The sequence below is a fragment of the Montipora foliosa genome, chromosome 12 (genome assembly GCF_036669935.1).
Source record: "Montipora foliosa isolate CH-2021 chromosome 12, ASM3666993v2, whole genome shotgun sequence".
Lineage (NCBI taxonomy): Eukaryota > Metazoa > Cnidaria > Anthozoa > Scleractinia > Acroporidae > Montipora > Montipora foliosa.
In genome coordinates, this window is record NC_090880.1 from 34,373,326 (window position 1) to 34,392,902 (window position 19,577).

Consider the following 19,577-nt stretch of genomic DNA (forward strand, 5'->3'; position numbering starts at 1 on the left):
GAGCGCTTAGGCTTAATACTCGTATGTTACTCGTATTTACTCGTATGTTACTCGTATATTACTCGTATGTACTCGTATGTACTCGTATGTTACTATTTCAAAAAAAAAAAAAAAAAAATAGTGTTTCCTTTCCGAAATGGTAAGGGCAGGAGAAAAGATAAAATACTGTAGTGTGGGTCACTCGGTCTGTCATTTATTTCGCTTCGTCTAATGAAACTCTCGAGAAATAAAAAGGTAGAAATGTGAACGCAAACTCTCTGAACGGCAAGAAGCCTGTCAAGGAATATTAACCATTAAAGAGAAGAACAGATACTTGTTTCTGAGCACAATACATCGAAGCATAAAGTTTACAAATACCTATTTTACCTTGAAATACATACCTCTGCATAACATTTCAAATTCCGTTTTCCGTGAATCTTCATATGAGCCATGACAAGTACCCGCTGCTCATTAAAGAATTAGTATTTTGACTTGTTTCGCTTTCAATAGTTGCGAACATTTCAGTTACGTTTGAGCACATTTCAGTTTCATTCATTTCGCGGAACTACCCGTTTCGAAGCTGACGCTCGACATTTTTTAGTGTGAGTCTACCCCGAAAAGTGTGTGCCTTTCTTTGTATGTGTTTTGAGCGCCCCAAGAAAAAATCGATTAAGCCAACGGAACGTCGATCTTCAATAATCCAAACAACGCATCACAGTGCTATCCATGATTTTGGAATGCGTGCACGGTTTACTTTCAATAACCAATGTAAACAGCGCCACGTACGTGCCTTCTATTGTGCATTGCCCAATCAAAACACTGCTACGTGCTTTCTATTGTGCATTGCCCAATCAAACACCGCCACGTGCTTTCTATTGTGCATTTTGCTGCGCCGAAAAAAAAAAGTGAAATCTAGCATGTTTAACAACTCGGTGCCCTTATGGGCCAGAGTAAAATGATCCGTACTCTTGATTTAAAGATTTGTATGTAATGTTCTTTGCTCTAAAACTGGCCTGGGTTGCTCGAAGCACGATTAGCGCCCCACCAACCAGCGTTAAATACCATGGAAACCTATAGGGTTTAATTAAAAATTATTCCATGAGCGCGCGTTGGATATGAGATGGTAAATAGCCAACGAGGCGCGTAGGAATTCTGTCTTAAAATGGGTAGGAAAATCAGCGATATTTGTCTTAAACAGGGTCAGGGTATGAGGGGCCGCGCCGCACCTCCCCAACCAGGGATACATCGATTACCCCCCCCCCCCCCCCCCCCGAGCCATAGTACAAGTTTCTGCGTACTTAGCTCAGGATGACGATGACAGTGACCCGCAAGCTGAAGTTGACGCGTGATGCTATTTTGTCACTCACTTCTGGTAACTCACCATACAGTTGTTCGTTTAGTGTGTGACTGCTCCGGTGTATGTTGAGGGCCTTGTGTAGCATTCTTGTGTATGTTCCATTGAGGGATTTTTCCTGGACTACAGACATAGTCCAGCTTTCACAGCCATCATGATAACAGGATTGATTCCACTGTGGATTGACCGTTTAAATGTATATTCATTTGTTCTTCTTTTTTGGAAACCATATGGACACTCCTTACGGTTGGCTTGAGCTTTTTAGTCTAATCTTTTTATAGTTTTAGCATTTAAGAAAAGAAAGTCACCATCACCTTGGAAAAAATATTGCTATTTTAATCATCCGTCATTACCTCAGATACGTTTGGCACCGACGGTGGTTAATTAACCTCTAGCATTTCGTTTGGAAAGATCTCATTGCGGGCTACATAACTGAGCCAGGTAAGATGAAAGATTTCGAAAGGACATCATATCGATAAACACCTTTTCCGGACAAGACTTTGGACTCTGATTTCTCGAACTATTTTTAAGTGATATTACCCCCCACGCTTGCGTAAAAACAGAAAGACACGACGGCGCTATATGTCAGGCATTTACGGGTCAGTTCTACCAGACAAACAGAGGAAGAGGTTTAACTGTGGAGAATATTTCTCAAAGTGCAATTTGGGGAATTTTTAGTGATAACAACATTTTAAAGTCAGGGCTTTTATTCCACACATTACACACCGACATTTCGCCTCAACTTGAAAAGAAATGCTTTTATTTCAATACATTTATGTGTGTGTGCATGCATGTGCAGTCTTTAACCATCATAAGTTAGGATTCGTTCTACATTGAATATGCTTTGCTTTCATTTCTGATCTACTGTAATTAAACGCATTCATGAGTCAGAGGATCATGAATATGGAACAACACAATCATCAGTGAAATCTCGAGTGCCATTGTGCCGCCTTTCGTCAGTTTTTAATCTTTTTCTGTTTTGCAATTCAGAGAGCGAGCAGCTGCGCAAATGTTTCTCTGGTATGTAGCAAGCTGAAAAAGAAAAGTTAAGAAAACGATATGTTGAATAATAATCCAATTGAGAGACTACAGAGACACAGCACTGCACGCTTTACCAAAAAGGTGGGGATATGAACATTGAAGTGACGCGAGTCATGCGAAACGCGACCAAAGATTTCATGGTCCTTGTTGGCAGGCTGTTTGATCGTAGCTTGGAAATTTATGATACTGAAAAGTGATAAATTTTGGAGCTTTTACATTAAGCGTGTAATTAGGCCGAGGGAATCAAGAAGCCATGCTGATTTTACCAAAAGAATCTGAGAAAAACTCCTGGAGAAATTCAGTGAACCAATAAGCAAATCACAGTGGTCAACATTTCAGTGCAGACAGTGAATGATATAAAACTTCTTAGCTTACCTTCAAGCCTTCTGCAGAGATAGGGTCACGGCGAAACTTATTTGCACTGTTTTCTAACGACCATATGAGCGCTTCTGCACCTTGATTACCAACCAACAGCATAACTGACGAGATCGCGCACATGAAAATCAGGGAAGATGAAGGTTTCATGGCTTTGAGTAATCAAGGCTCTCAAAATTTAGTCTCTATAGCTCTTTTGTTAGGATATGAACGTTCCACCAAAAACAGTCGAATTTATATGCTCAGTAAGTTATTTGTACGTGGCTGTTAAAATTGAATTAAAGAGGACCTTTAAAGTGCCATTAAAGGAAATAAATATAGCTTTTTTAATATGTATCAATTGCTTTACTTTGTCAGCAAGAAAAAAAGTACAAGAACCCTTTGTGATATTATAATAATTAATAAGAGATCTGTATTTCCATAAGGTTTCGATTATTTAAGTGTATTTGTAATAGGTTCTCGTCCTGACTAGAAATTAGTAGGCTTTTAAAAAGAGTCAGGAAAGAGGCCAGATGGAAGTGTGATCTGCAATTGATACCTAGTTTTGATCTAACAGCAACTTTATATTTTAACCACGCGCCCTGCCGAAATCCAGCAATTGGTAAGAGCTGCCTGTAAGTTTCGCCCATGGTCTCTTCTTGGCTTGTCTTAGTTTTGCTTATTGTAAGTCCTTTCCATTTATTTTCAGTAATTGTTTCTATTTGGGATTCCACAAACTCTACAGCTGTACGTCAATTTTCCCTCAAACAACTGTTGGACCCAGTTTTAGAAGATGCGACCGTTGCCACTCAAGAAAATTATTCCTACTGCAAATCTAGAAACTTGTCCTTCATGGAATTCTCAATTGATTTCGCGTATTTCAGATAACACAACAGTTATTCCTATATTTCCTTCATTACTTTCCTTTCTTTATCGACTAATAATTTTGAAAGAAAGATTAACTAATCAACCAAAGTGAACCAATTTGTATTAAAAAAGAGTGAATTGAAAAAATGAACATGACATACATTAAAAAATGATGGAAGTGTGATTTGCAATTGATATCTAGTTTTGATCTTGATCCCTCTAAATGTTTTAAGAAAGTTTTTATGTAACAGCAACTCTATATTATTACCAAGCGCCCTGCCAAATCCAGCAATTGGTAAGAGCTGCCTGTAAGTTTCGCCCATGGTCTCTTCTTGGCTTGTCTTAGTTTTGCTTATTGTAAGTCCTTTCCATTTATTTTCAGTAATTGTTTCTATTTGGGATTCCACAAACTCTACAGCTGTATGTCAATTTTCCCTCAAACAACTGCCGGTTGGACCCAGTTTTAGAAGATGCGGCCGTTGCCACTCAAGAAAATTATTCCTACTGCAAATCTAGAAACTTGTCCTTCATGGAATTCTCAATTGATTTCGCGTATTTCAGATAACACAACAGTTTTTCCTATATTTCCTTCATTACTTTCCTTTCTTTATCGACTAATAATTTTGAAAGAAAGATTAACTAATCAACCAAAGTGAACCAATTTGTATTAAAAAAGAGTGAACTGAAAAAATGAACATGACATGCATTAAAGTTTAAGATAATGCATTAATAATGTTGAGCTATTAAAACACTTCACACGCAAAATTACAGGTAAAAATAATTGTTACGAGGAAACGTGACAAGCATATGTTGCAATAAAAAACAAAAGTTAAATACGAGAGACCCATGCATGATCTCTTTTTTCTCGGCGTGCTTCTCTTATTCTGGGCGCTCAACAAAACAATATATAGCGGCCTTAAAGGGCCCACCTCCAACCGACAAGCTTTTCGACCGTTTGTTTTGTTATGAAAATTTGCATTGCTTATCGTGGCGATCTGATTGGCTCACAATGCCTGTCGGTTAAAGGTGGGCCTTTAACAACCAATAAACTGATCGTCATTATACGTATGACACCTGTACAAATAATAGCATTTAAATAAGGATTCATGGAAATCATAGGCAATGAAGGAGGAAGAATCGAGCTTGCTATTGAACTACTATTCCCATGCAAGCATATAAAATTACTTCAACACAACTAAACTGGAAAGAATACTTTCCGTCCAGTTTACTCCAACAATCACCGTGGCAACTCAGAATTGTAACTTTACGGCCGTAATGAAGGCGATGTCTTTTATTGATTCCCTTGTAAATGCTTCCCACGGTCTTGATATGTATATACTAGCGTCGTGACGAATGATCAACATTATTTTCTATTGCATAACAACTTGTAGTGGGGATGGAGAACGCAGTAGGTTTTCAGTATAGGACAATGCGAACTGTCTGCCCGCAAACACAGCGCCTCTGGTCCGCGCTGTAATTAGACAAATGTTAATTCAAACAAATGCGCTTCGAATCCTAATTTTTGACGTTCACGACGATTTTCGCTGCCAACATCACTTCCCCTCGTCAAGATCTGATCCACAGGCAACCCTCTTAACTGGAGAAGAAGATAACTTGGATAGCTGCATTAAACGTTTCAAGCATTTTTTTCGTGTTCCTATTGAAATTAAAAAACTATAAACAAAAACATTGTTTGATCTGGGTCTTGAAATGAATGAGTTTTGACAGCGCATTCAAGTATTAACCGCTGCAAAATAAATGGCGCAACAGCTACAGCATTTTAGTATAACTGTTATGTATTCGGGCATGAAGGAGGCAGTGTGGTTTGCCTCTGGCCAGTTGGGATTCTTAACAGTTGTTGTTCTGTTTCGTCATTTCGTTGATCGTGTTTCATTGGCCCTGAAAAGCCCCTATGGGGAACGGTATGTATGTATGTATGTATGAAAGGAGAGAAGGTAAAAGCAAGGATAAAAACAGATACTGTCGTTTGCCAAAGTCTGACTTGGATACACTTTCGTTTTATTGTTGTTTAAATAATATCGTTAGCTATGAGTCCAGTGGAGGTACAATATAGCGCTCCATTGCTGCCAGAATTGTTTGAGCCAATTCAGAAGGGACGAATCCGCTGCATGGCCTCCATCGTTGGGGATTCTTCCTCAGTCTTCCTCTTGATGCTGTGGGAGTAAAAGTGAAAAAGAATAAGAAGGACGATCCACAAGTTAATAAGCAAACCATAACACTCCTTATATACTCCATCACAGCCTGTCTTACCAATAGTTTTGATTTTCTCAACACTGCTTTATGTGCCCTCAAAGTGTTTGTCAGAAAATGAAGCCACATCACTTACACAATTTATTTTTGAGCTGCTGATTGAAAATGTTGTTTTCCTTGTCTTGCTCATGAGGAAACATAAACATTAAAAGAATACTAAAACGCAGAGCAAATGACGAGATTGGTTCGAATTTCTCGAACTTTATTAGTGACTTTTATAATAGTCACGTGTTTATTAGAGACGCGAAAGATAGTCGCGTGTCATCAGTAATAATAATAATAATAATAATAGTAGTAGTAGTAGTAGTAGTAGTAGAAGTAGTAGTAGTAGTAGTAGTAGTAGTAGTAGTAGTAGTAGTAGTAGTAGTAGTAGTAGTAGTAGTAGTAGTAGAGATAGTGGCAGAGGTGGCGGGGGTGGAGATGGTGGTGGAGGTGGAGGTGGAGGTGGTAATGTTAGTGGTATAGGTAGTGGTAGTGGTAGTGGTAGTGGTAGTGGTAGTGGTAGTGGTAGTGGTAGTGGTAGTGGTAGTGGTAGTGGTAGTGGTGGTGATAGTGGTAGAGATGGTGGTGATGATGGTGGTAGTTAATGTTTTGTCATAGTTATTTTCATTGATTTCTCTTAACGACTATTATTGTAGTAGTCAATCAGGGTCTTGACGTGTTTACGCATTCGCAGAGTGTCGCGATGCTTGATGTTGATCAATCTCATTTCACTAAAGATAAGTATTGAATGCAAGAGAAACCTTGACCTTTTAATGATCATCTGTTCCCCGACAAAGTTGAAAGAATCAAAAGTAGGAAAAGGAGGGGCAACATAAGTTGCCATTAAAATCCTTTCAAAATCTTTATGTATTAATCAAAAATTTCCTGACCATTGAAAAACCATCTATGAAACACATATGCATAACTTTGGAAATCCAACGATTCACGTCATCGCAGTTACGATATGCGAACGCGGCCGTATTTCCGGAAACTTTTACGTCTACGTTCCCAGTCTAAGGAAGGAAAGACGGATTAAAATCGTGGCGTTATTTGAGAATCTGAGTGAAGCTCCAGCACTTGGCTATGTAACCAACAATATTGGTCTCATTCACACAGAAACTCTTCAATAGGGTATCAACGGGATTAACCGTCCAACGGGCCAAAATTTAACCGTCAACCGTCAAAATCGCAATATTTTTACCGTCAACCTTCAAATGGGCAAGCCAATATTAGCTCTCAAATGTCTCAGATATCCTTAATCAAGCTTAAATAGGATCATGTTATTCCCTTTATAAATGATTGACGTACATCTATGTACCAAGTCCTGTAACTTCTTGAGTGCAATTCCGTTTCTAGTCTCGGAAAAACCGGTAAGCAACAGAACTGACTTCCGTCTGTAAACACTTCCGGTCTCATAAAAACGTCAGTCATCATGCTTCACTTCGCATCACCCTGCCGATGGTCCAAGGCGTTCACAGGCCAAACACGTCGACTATTGGTCACTAAGGTACGAAATTGAAATACCCCGCTCAGGGTTTTGCTCCAACGAGCGCCTCTTTCAAGGATCTCCCTTTTCTATACGAACTATGGAGAGGATTTTTAAAGATTTTTCTAAGCAAGGGCTGGTTTTGTAGACGCTGCCAGTTGGTGGTTAAAATCAGTTTGAAAATTTAATGTGCTTTTTGTTCATCTTTAAAGCCAACATTCTTCAGATATGAAAATGTTCACAATGTTATCCGGGTAACCCCTGTATCATAATCTGTGTTTGCATTGTGCGATGTTTTTCCTGACGCGTAGGGCGGCGGTGATCTAACCCGAAGGTCGTGGCTTCAATTCCCACCCTGGTCAGAGTTTTTTCTCTGTCCTTGTGTGGGCCCATTTCCATTAGTAGGGCCAACGCTCGCATAGTTCATATAAGGTAGAAAGCTAGCACTTCACTGACATTACACTCTAATCAGTTAAGTTTGTATGAGGTAGTTTGATTATATCTGTTTCAAACGTAGCCATGAAAATACTGCCATTTTTGTACCCAAAAAGTTAGGGTTTAGGGTTAGGGTTAGTGTTAGGGTGGGGACCTGCCGGGGATTTGAACCCGCGACCTTCCGCACGGGAGTTTAGTGCACTCTCGATTGATCCAATCTGTCGATGGTTGCCTTCATTGTATGCTTGCCTCTAAGAGAAGTCAATCTGATTATATCAGTTTTCCCTTTTTATTCCATCCTTTTCGTGCGTCATTAATCATTGAATAACTTGAACGACATCCACGATGCTCTCTTTGTTTAAGGGATGGAGATTTTCAAATACAAGAAAAGATTTTCTACGGATTGTGAAAATTATCGCATTTGCAATAGCCAATTTTCTGATTGTAAAAAAACCCTAACTCTTGGTTGCAATTTCTTTCTTCTGTCAAATACTAGTAATGTTATGCTGCTTGAAAAAACATCATTTCATCGAGTTAACGAGGTTTCGTATCTATAGAAAAGAGACTGCAAAAAAGAAGGTTCACGTCAAAAATAAATACATTTCTTATCAGAACGGTTTTAAAGTACAATTTATCAATTTTCAACATACCAAGTCTTCGTAAGGTAGGTGATAATCACTTATCAGCCAGGCTTTGTATTTGAATCCTCCATCATTGCGATGTCTCCGATTACGTGAACAACGTCTTTTTCTCCTGCATCTTCTCCTTCGTCTCCTTTGTCCTTTAGGCCCTTCAAAGTGGGCCTCTGTCTCGTCCATCACAAGACAGCTGAGAACTAGTAGTAATATGCTTAGGACGATAAAAACACGCTTCGGATCCATGATATATTCGAGTTCTACTCAAAAGTTTTTTTTTTTGGGAACAGTTTTAGTATCGACTTGGCTATGGTGCTGTCATCAATGAGTTTCGTGTTCCTCAGAAGTTTGATTTTCCTAATGTGATTAAAACAGTAAAACCACCCGCAGGGCTACCAACGGTTATCAAGTTGCCTCAGAATCTGTCAGCGAGAGAAAACGTAAAATTAAAATACAACAACAACTATATAAATAAAATAATAGAATGCCAAAGAACCAAAGTTCAACAAAGAACAAAATAATTCAGTCCCAGACACCCAACTCAGCAATTCATAACGAGAGGGAAATACGTGAAGCCGTAGCAGAGCGCAACTTGCAGTGTCTGTTCTTATAAGTTTCGCTTTACGGAAAAATCCAAACGTCAACTGAGCTAAAACGACCATCTTGGACAGACTAAATGGAAAATCGAGACTACCCCTCGCCCCAAAATCAATGATGGACTTTACGCGTCTTCATCCTTGATTTAGGGGTAAGGGGGCATTTGTTTTCCATTTTAATCTGTCCAAGATTGTACCTGGGGGAAGGAGGAGGAGGAAGCAGGTGTTAGCCAAAACGATCAATAAAACTCGGTGTATCTTATTGAATGACTGTTAGCCACGACCAGCGATTAACTACTGAGTTAATAGGAATAAGGAATCAATAAGATCACCTACCGGTAATTATTTTCATGGCGTGATAACAAGCAAAGGCCTGTTCTTCACCATTTTTTCATCACACGCAAACGCGAAACTAAATCTCTCTTAAACGTTCAGTCAAGAGTGCGAGTCAGCAGTGGAATAAATTTAATTTACTAACTCACTAAAACTAATTAAAACCGTCTGCTAATAATTTCAGATATTTGCTGGATATTAACTCTTGTGATCTCTGTTATCTTGTGTGCTAATAATGCCAACATTCAATTGGAGCTGAAAGAAACCTTGCTATCATCATTGAGGTTAGAGGTATGCAATGGAAAGTGTGAATTCAATTTCCCTACGGACGACTGAACGCTTCAACATTTCTATGGTGACAGAGGACCCTAGGAGCGTGCACTAAAATCGGGCTTGCGGCTTGTTGAATTCAGTACGTATCTATTATAAAAGACAGCTCATGTAGTTTGCACGTTGTCGGATTCTTGTATATCCATATTCATATGCAGCCACTGACAATCATGAGTGAGTTGAACCTGCCAGGGTTTCCGCTTTTTCTTTTCGGTTTTTCATGGAGAGTTTTTTGTAGCGCTTTTCCCTACCACGAGAAGTAAAGCGAGTGAGTAACTTTCCTGGATCTCTGAATTTTACATTTAGTTTTGTGGAAAAACGGAAATAAGTTGCCCAGAATGAGTAGAACAACCTGCAATGTCATTGGCAATGTCTTCTTCGTTAGTACTTCCCGGTTATTCCAACCTTTTAAAGCCTGGTTTCCACATCATCTGCAACGGTCTGCGACACGATCGGTAGCTGTCTGCGTCGGTCTTATCGCAGACGATCGTAAGAACCGCAGGCAAATGTTCCATTTAAATCTGAAGCGATCGCAGACAAGCGTACCACCGGAATAGTGAATTCTAAACCCACGGGTTCCACCAAAATGGATCCTTGATTCCATCGAAATTCTGGATTCCATACATGGATTCCGGATTCCACGCTCTGCCGGGATTTCGGATTCCAAAGCCACACGTTTTCTGGATTCCGGATTCCTTCACATCGGGCGAACTCTTCTTAAACTCAAATCCTTAACCATGCAAAGGCGATCTTTGGCAACATAGGATTTTTCATTAGAATGATCTATCCATGTCATATGTTTAAGTACCTTTTTTAAGGCTTGAAAAACTGAAAATGGTCCATTGATTTCAAATTTCAATGGATTCTCATCCTACTTGGCCTTAGCTACACTCGAGCGCGACAACAATACTTTTAATTAATAAAAATACGGGTTTTACTCTCGTACAACGGCTATTTCCGACGTTTAATTTTCGTTTGGTTATCTTAGAACCAACTGATAGACCTTTTGAACTCCTCCACCGAGACTTACTCGCTTGCAAGGACCCCAGGAGCGTGCATTATGCGTTAAATCGTGCATGATTATAAGAAACTAAATATTTTAAGCAAGAGCCGATACAACGTAGATTTGATTTGATTTTAGTACACCACTAAAATCAAATCAAATCTACGTTGTATCGTGTCTTGCTTAAAATATTTAGTTTCTCAACTTGAAATAACGCCGATCAGATCAAGCCACTGATCCAACGTACACCGACAGGAAAATTGTCCACGGTTGCTTGCTTCAAAACTCATGATTATTAGACTTCACGTCATTAACTGGATGACCGGCATAAAAATAGGGGGAGACAGATTCCTGGAGAAGGCTCCAAATGGTGAAATAAACGTTTCGGTAGAATTACCTCTAACTAAAGGCAACATGTCAATCTGCTCTCTGTTGTCTAAAACGATTTTTCTTCGGGTATTGATGTTCAGATTGATGTCAATTTGTACTAAATCTGACTAAATCAAAGGTTCCTACAATCAAAAGAAGTAAAGCTCTTGTGAAGTCCACATCTTTGTCTCATCGGTTACCTTTTCTTGATTGCGTTTCTGCAAAATGAGCCAGACCTCTCATTAAGATGATGAGTTTGGGTGGTTTTGATCTTTTTGTAAAATATTGTTTGAGAGCAAATGCTAGAACGGCGTATTGCAGCAAATAGAGTAAAACAACTCTAGTTACCTGCAGCTCCTACAGATTTAAAATGATTTTTGAATGCTCCATAGAACAGTAGCGCAAATAGACCTCTATAAGCTGATTTCATAGCTGACAGGAAATAGCAATCAACAAAATATCTGCTTACAGTTAACATGATAGCTGTAGCTGAGAGTCTTTGCATAAGCAAGGGCTTCATGCAATGAAACCTGATGCACAGAAATTCATTCGGCATGATCGGAGGCTCATGTTAGTTCGGTTCACAGTGAATGCAGAAAAAATACGATTTTGCATAGCACTAATCCACTGTTCCATTTTTACATTTAATTACTTGCAGGTAATACACTCTATACTAAAAACTTAATTGTTTTTGGCAAACAATCAATTTATATTTTAATTCACACAAATACGACAAACGGGAAAATGATATAAATTACAAGAAAAAAGAGAACAAAAGAGAAGTAGGTAAATTAAATTATACTGTGCGAAGTTTGGGGCACATTTAACACATGATTAAGAACATTCCCAGTAAAGCCTGGTTTCCTGAAAATGATCGTCTGGATCGTCCCGATCGCCCCAGTCGTTTCAAATAATGTTCAGAGGCGATCGAGACGTGTAACGATACCGCATTGTGACATTGTGTGACATTCTTATAATAGTGTAATCGACTCTTGTTATGATTTGACCATAGGCAGTCCAAGCTCGCGTCACTACAGACAGCCGTTGAGAATTTAAACGCGTTATAAGACTTTGTATGGGAAATAAAACACCGTCGATTATGAAGCCTAAAAAATGCTCAATTTAACGTTCATTCAATAAAATGAAGAAAAATGACTCACCTCTGGTACGAAGTACAGTCATTTCATATACAACACTTACCCCATCTCCACAGCGGCTTCTCGAACAGCTCCATGGTTACGAGTGACGCTGTGGGGATGGGGTCAGTGTTCTGTACCTCATTGGGTGGAGTTAATTTTTGACCTCGGACCCAAGCTCCGTGCCTGTCCGGTTATCAGCAGCTGTTAAATTCATCAGCTATCGTGGAATCGAAGTAGAAAATGCTCATTTCCAGCCAAGTGCGTGGGGATTTTTGACGACGAAACATTCACGGAGGTTCGCAAATGATGTGGCTTTAGCTCTGCGTGAAAAAATCGTGGCTGGGATGGATTTTCGAGTCGCAAACCGCCTCTGAGCTGACAACGGTCGAAATCTTAGTGTGCAGCCTTGACTTCGTCTTAGAACAGTGAAAACACGGACTTCCCGAAACGGTAAAATAAGCTCCAAAAGGCACAAGAATACACCAGAGGTGAGTCATTTTTATTCATTTTATTGAATGAACGTTAAATTGAGCATTTTTTAGACTTCATAATCGACGGTATTTTATTTTCCATACAAAGTCATAACGCGTTTAAATTCTCAACGGCTGTCTGTAGTGACGCGAGCTTGGGCTGCCTATGCTGAGACGAGTAAACGTGACGCGGCTTCAGCGCCAATTTCACATTCCAGCGTGCGCTCCAGATTATGCGGTTTCTTGTTATTGACAGTTGCTGCTTCGGAGTAACAGCTTTGTGGCTGGATAAACCATACCATACCACTTGGGGCTGAATGTCATGGGTAATTCTTTTGTTCTTTTTGATGTATCCATAGTGATTTCCTGTGGGCAGTTTCACTGTGGGAATATGATCGGTCACACACAAAACACGCACTCCCCTTGGGTAAAGTCCTATTTTCCCGAGGGCAAAAGAGCCCCGGGCAAAAGAGCTAGTGGAACCGAAACTAATATTATTAAAGACTAGCATTCGTTTCGCTCTCTTTCTCTTTAACGTTTAAAATAAGGCATAAAACGCTACAAGACGATTATATGGAAACACTACCCAGACGATCGCAAACGACCCGGACGACTGAGACGACCTCGATCACTGAGTTCTATCCAAGCAACTGATCGATCGCTTGGTCTAAAAGGTCAGCTATAGGTGACCAGAGGTGTCACGTAGGCCTAAACTCTTGTTTTTCGGCCACTAAGGCTTATTGAGAAATAAAACACAAATGGTGGTTAAAAAAACTCAACACAAACTCACAAACACAAACATTTATGAACTTGACGTTTTGTACAACCTCATTAAGTGAAACGTTATCAGATTTGAAAGCTATTTATTCATTAGGTATAAGGGCTGGTTTAAGTTATTGTATAACCAATAAAAGGCTATTTGTTTCCAGGGACTGAAGCGATTTTTACATCGGAAAAACAAAGCTTAGACTTAATAGAGAAACTAAACACTTAAAAGCCTACATCAGCCCTTGCTGACTACATCAATGTCAGTGAACACAACATCAAGTGCCATTTATTTTGACATTCTTTTGTCGAGCAAAACTGCTTGGCACTTTAACAGGTAAAGGAATATTGTTTACACACATTTTTAAGGTAGTTTTTCTTAATCGCGAACCTTGATTTTTACAACGGGTACCTTTTGAAAAGTGTAGCAAACGAAACGTTTAGTTCAGTAAAAAATTCGCATACACATATGATGCAAAACGACTAACTTATGTAAACGATACAGATAATTTGTCACTCAAGAACGAGTGCCCGTGTCAATCTGCTCACGCTTCCGTTTTAAGGAGATTTTACTTTTTGACCAAATTCACGCTGCCAATGTGCCAAAGAAATGTTTAAATAAGAATAAAACGCAAACAGCGGTTACAAACATTTGCTTGAACTGCATAGCTTTTTTTTTTTTATAAACTTCACATTTCGTATATTACAACAAATAATCATCAGCACGCACTTGTTCTGCTCTTGTGCTCACCATGTTCGCGTTATCGGCCGAGCGAAGACTGGGTATAAGGACTGAGATGTGCCTTTGTCGACACTATTTTAAATGCAATCTTTAGTAAAATAGTAAAGTACATAAACAAGTGATCAAATCAAGATAAATATGCCACATTCGCTTTAAATAGTGGTAAAATGACTCTGTTGAAAATCGTACCACAGATACCCCAAATCTTGGGTTTGTTAAAAAACTAAAATCTCCTTGCATGTAAAACGGAAGCGTAAACAGATTGACATTGTCACCCCTTCTAATAACGTTTGGTAGGATTGTGGGCGAAATTTCATGCTTTTGTCACTCTTACACTTGTCAGGGTTTGCTCGTGAGGTTCGTTGAACGTTGTTTGTCGTTACTTTTATTTCGATTCGTACATCCATTTTTCGATTTTTCAAGCTATGAATCAATACTCTTGCCGGGGTAGTTTTAGACGGTATCAAACGGAACTCATCCATACTTGACTTCATGGAAATGGGGTTTAACAGGGTTCAATTAAGAGTATTTCACTCCAGTGGAGGTGTGCTTCAGTTCCACCCTATATGGCATCTAGTTCAGTTCTCTGAAATGGGTGTTTATTATTATAGCTCCTTAATTAAGATGCAGAAATACAATGAAATCTGAAAGTTGATACCCTATTAAACCAACGACGTTTGGTTGTGCGTCTTAAAAGCAATCTTTGATGGTGAAAGCAAAGTCTTTTGTTTCTTGGTTTGCTGAAAAAAATTGGTGGGTTCCATAGCTGAGCCTTATTTGTGCGTATTTGTGATACGTCATCTGCATGTTTTCCGAAGCTATATTCTCTGCTCCCGAAAAGATCAATGAATTAAATGAAATGAAAGAATAAGTTATGGGCTTGTGGAATTGCTCTTACCGACACATCTTAGCAATTCTCATAAATAGAGCTTGAATGAGTTTACGATTCCGCTAATGTTTCTCGGGAACATTCATCCGACCAACTCAGAACTGGCAAGATATAAGGATCAAGCTCATTTCTTTGTCAGAGGACCGCGGCCGTATTGTGAGGAGCAACGATCGTAACTTTTTTAAAGCTCCTTATTTCGTGTGTAATGTCTATGGGAAGTACGACAGTCATTCCTTCATTTCGCACGGACAGTATATATGGACTTTGAGAACATTTATTAATTTCCATGCTTCAGTGATTATGTATTGCATGAAGAGGCTTACCGTATTAGTCAAGATTCCACTTCTTCATGAACACGCCTGAGGTTACCAGTCAGTATAAAGTAAGGCTTAGTATTTTCTTCAGTATATATCCCTCTATATTCGTTTTTCGTTATTAGACCACTCTCTTGCTCGAAAGGTTTGATGTGTTTTTTCTTACAACTCGGGAAAACATGTCAATGGTATTAAAATTAATCACTTAAAAGCTCTAAACGAGTGTTTATATGTAACACAGTGTCACGGCTCATGAATCTCAGGAATCTCATCCATATGCTAAATTAAATTAATTTCTGTTTGAATCTATGCACGTCCGGTATAACATTTCTAATTTTAACCTCAAATAAAACAAGTGAAGGTCAAGTTGAACTACAAATTCATTCTAGTGATGAAATGGTATATGAAATGAATCATATATGAACTGCGGATATGAAATGAGTTTTGAGAGCGTCGCACCGGAATCGTGAGGTCACGGGTTCAAACCCCGTTGAAGTCCTGAATTTTTCAGGCTTCTTTACGCAATTGCAAAAAATTGCTCTCATAACTGCGAAGATCATAGCTTCACTTAAATTCATTCTAGCGAGCAATGACAGTTAATCTTAAAAACAATCTCATTTAATAATCGTTCAAAATTGTTTGTGTCTAGACTATTAGCTATTAAGCCCTGGAGAATCTCAGTCATGTTCTAGTCAACAAATTTTAAATTATAAATCCAAAGTGTCCTCTATTAGTAGAAGGATTTATTCTTTCGGTTAGTTTTTTATCCTGACACAGAAACAAAGTTTACTTACTTACTTAGTGTACCCCAACTCTTACACAGGAAGGCACAGTTCTGCAATGAATATGGTTAATAGCTACATACCGTAGCTACTATATGACATTGTTACCTTTACGTGTCGCATGACCAGGCTTTCTCCTCAGCCAGATGGAAATTTGACAGGGCCGATTGAGGGCTGGATTCCACATAATCGTTACGATCGCTCGACAAAAAAACTTTACCGATCGGAGAGATCATATGAAACCACTGCCGATCGAGGCGACAAGTGAATACCAAGACGAACTGTGTTATCGACAGCAAAATCAATCCAAAATCTATGATTTCACTGTATTTCCCAACGTCTTCCCCCTTTGAAAAACACCCATAACTCGAAAAAAGCAATCCTCAAGCATGAGATGTCGACGATTCACCGCTTCTCGTCGCCGTGTTGAATTTGAACGATGGTCCCGACTACTGTATCACCGTCGTCTATCCAGCGATCGCAGCGATGATATATTGGACTGACCTTGAATCGCTGCAATCGCTGAACTATTTATATGTTTCGGCGATCGCAAAGATCGTGACGATCATATGGAACATACGCTCAAATTATCGTGGCTGAAGATGACAGTTTCATCGGTTACACCACGTGTGGTTTGAATTCAAAGAATTTATCAGTTATTTCCTGTCCAAACGAATGGCCTCTAAACCGGATCACACTGAGCGAGAAATTATATCCAATTAGATGGGTTTCGAAGAAAACTCTCAAACTTTTTGCGACAGAAAAACGTAAGTCCAGACGCAAAAAATGTGTGAAGAAGTGGCAGATTTTTTTTGCTAAACTGACCCAGAGGATTGAGCGGAGTTGAAATGAACATCTCGGGTAGAAATCTTGCAAGGAGAGTGGCGATCTAATTGCAATCTAAAAATTGCGACACGCAGGATAGAAGCTGCCACAATATTATTTTCTGGTTTGAAAAGTAGGGATGGTCGAGCGGACTGAATTCACATGCATACCCCTTACCTCTTTTTTTTTTTAAAGCCAAGCCAACAGTCTTCAATCTACCCTGTAAGCAGTACTCTTTGCTTCATTGATCATGACCTTGCATGCGCTCCATAAATATGGACAACAACAGATTTTCGAGAAAATTAGCCCTCAAGCTAAGGAGAGTCTTCGTAAGGCGGTTGTGACGGTAAGTGACAGCCTTAAGAATGCGAGGTCATTTTTGAGGGCATAAAATTGTCCGTGGGCGGTTTGAAGTTCCGTTCCTTTGCCGCTGTGTGGAAGACCATCAAAGTGATCGCGGACTTGAGAGCTCGAAAATGAAACATAACACCCAACAGGACCTCTTCAGTCTCTTTTCTCGTTCTCTTTCTTGTCGCCGTCGTTTTCTTCTATAAAGCAGAGGGAGTAATTATAGGAGGAGGAGAATTTCTTCTTTTTACGTCATTTTGGAAACGTTGCTTGTCCCATTTTCCAGCGAGTTTTTTCCGGAGCAAACTGCGCTTGCGTATGTCACTTCAGTCTTATGCTTGTGCAACATGTGTGAACTTCGTTATGCTTATGCTTATGCTTATGTCGCAGTGTAAACCACGCATCGTGCTTTGATTAACATGACTTGATTGACACTTTGGTACGTGATAAACACTATAGGCATTCGTAAAAAAAAAAAAAAAACCCTAAACCCTAGGCATTCTTTCCGTTCGATTACAGACGAAAATTCACTTCAAAACAGACATGAAAAATATGATACCCAAAGATGAGTAGTTAAGTTATCAAGCAACTCCACCCATGAAAATAAAAACTCTGTCCTTTAAGTCCAAAATTAGCAAGGCTGATCGAACGGTGAAGGAATACATGAATTGTGTGATGGAGACGTTCAATTGACACGAAGGACTCCAAAAGTTGTTACATCGGTAATCGGAAAGAGTGGGGTGATTGAAGGATGAAAGGATATAAAATCTAGCGCCAATGTTCGAAAGGCGCTGCCTTTCTACTAAAAAAATTTTACTTGATATTTTATATCCCTTTCACCGTTCTTTCAGCCTTGCTCCTCTTGGTTTCTTATAACATGTGTATTGTTGATTAGATCCTTCAGAATCCGGTGCTTCTGTTTTGCCAAACACTCACTCCAGGTATATGCACAGCATAGCTTATATATAAACAATACACAATATACAATATGTATACAATGTGCCCTCCCGGTTGTCACCATAATGGTATATATATATATATCTATATTAACACGCCACACTTTGGAAGGACCAGACAAATAAACACGTATGAAATTCTAAACAGGTGTAGCATCCCTCCTCCACAGCAATGGAGAATTCATTTAAAATTGCGTTTTGTGTCAGACTTACTGTCTTCAGTTTGTTGCCTTCTGCCAGGAAAGCAGCCTTATTTACACAAGCAGACTGTTTAAAATCTTGGTAGAAATACAGGGTTTCTGGTGAGCGTCCCTTTGTCTCTGGCGTTATTGTAAACGGGTGTTGATTAATTAACGGTTAGGGTTACTATCAGGTCATTGCCGGCTGGGCAATTTGACATACCCTTTGCAGACTAACGTGAACTTCCAGAGAGATGTCAAAGAACATTTTTTTTTAATTTAATGGAAAGAAAAAACAGTTGCAGTCGTTACTTCGGGCTGCAAAATGATTTTTTGTTGCCGAAGAATTGTTATAAAATTTGTGAAAAGTTCCAGGAAAACAGAATTATAGTAATATTGAATATATAGATCCAATCAATCTGAACTGTGTCTGATTCGATGCATGCATGAGATATTAACGCAGTAGACTGCCCCATTGTTTCTACCAAAAATGAATAAACATTTGCTTTTGACCTCGAAACATAAAACGTTAGATCTTTCCTTTAATTCCATTGAATCACTGAATGCTTGGCATTTTTCTCAGACTAAAAAGGGGAAATCCAGATTATCGCTTGTCCGGGCTCCAAAACTAGATGGTCTTTACTCACTGATAAGGACAATCTGCAATTATTAAACTTATATAAAATATATACTTTACTGGGGTTTGCGTCATACAAACGTCCGACCGTAAAGCGTCGCGAAAGAATGATGGTCGTTTTTTTGAGAACGGCAGGCTCCAAAGGTAAGAACAATTTTTTTCGTTATTTCCAGATCTTGCGTCGTTCGTGTTCCACTGTGATTATTATTTCGCATAGAACGAATACTTCAATGGAAGTACAGTAAACACCCGCAAATAAGAACAAGTGGATTAAGAAAATCAGGCTGAAACTTGGCCAATAAAGCACCATATAAATAAGAACCAATTCACTGAGCCTGATAAATAAAACATGTTCTTAATACAAAGGGTATTAGGATAAGGAAACAATACAGTACAGTAACTTATATCAAAGTACTATGATGTTACTAACTACTGATGGGCTAACCACGGGAGTTCGATCGTGAGTTAACAAATACTGCAACAACGTTAACAATGC

At 39.1% G+C, this 19,577-nt stretch overlaps 2 long non-coding RNA genes across 12 annotated transcripts; both read right to left on the minus strand.

The window, feature by feature from the left end:
• Nucleotides 1–2,071: 2,071 nt before the first annotated feature.
• LOC137979400 (uncharacterized) lies at nt 2,072–3,015 on the minus strand. Its single transcript, XR_011118319.1, has 2 exons — nt 2,750–3,015; nt 2,072–2,365 (listed from the first exon to the last, which is right to left on the minus strand). It is a non-coding gene; the product is annotated as an uncharacterized lncRNA (long non-coding RNA).
• Nucleotides 3,016–5,573: 2,558 nt separating this feature from the next.
• Nucleotides 5,574–18,595, minus strand: LOC137978435 (uncharacterized). 11 transcript variants are annotated; one of them, XR_011118161.1, is made up of 3 exons: nt 17,139–17,579; nt 8,420–8,826; nt 5,574–5,769 (listed from the first exon to the last, which is right to left on the minus strand). It is a non-coding gene; the product is annotated as an uncharacterized lncRNA (long non-coding RNA). The 11 variants fall into 11 exon arrangements; XR_011118168.1 differs by lacking the exon at nt 17,139–17,579 and adding an exon at nt 16,546–16,734; XR_011118165.1 differs by lacking the exon at nt 17,139–17,579 and adding an exon at nt 16,153–16,529.
• Nucleotides 18,596–19,577: the final 982 nt, after the last annotated feature.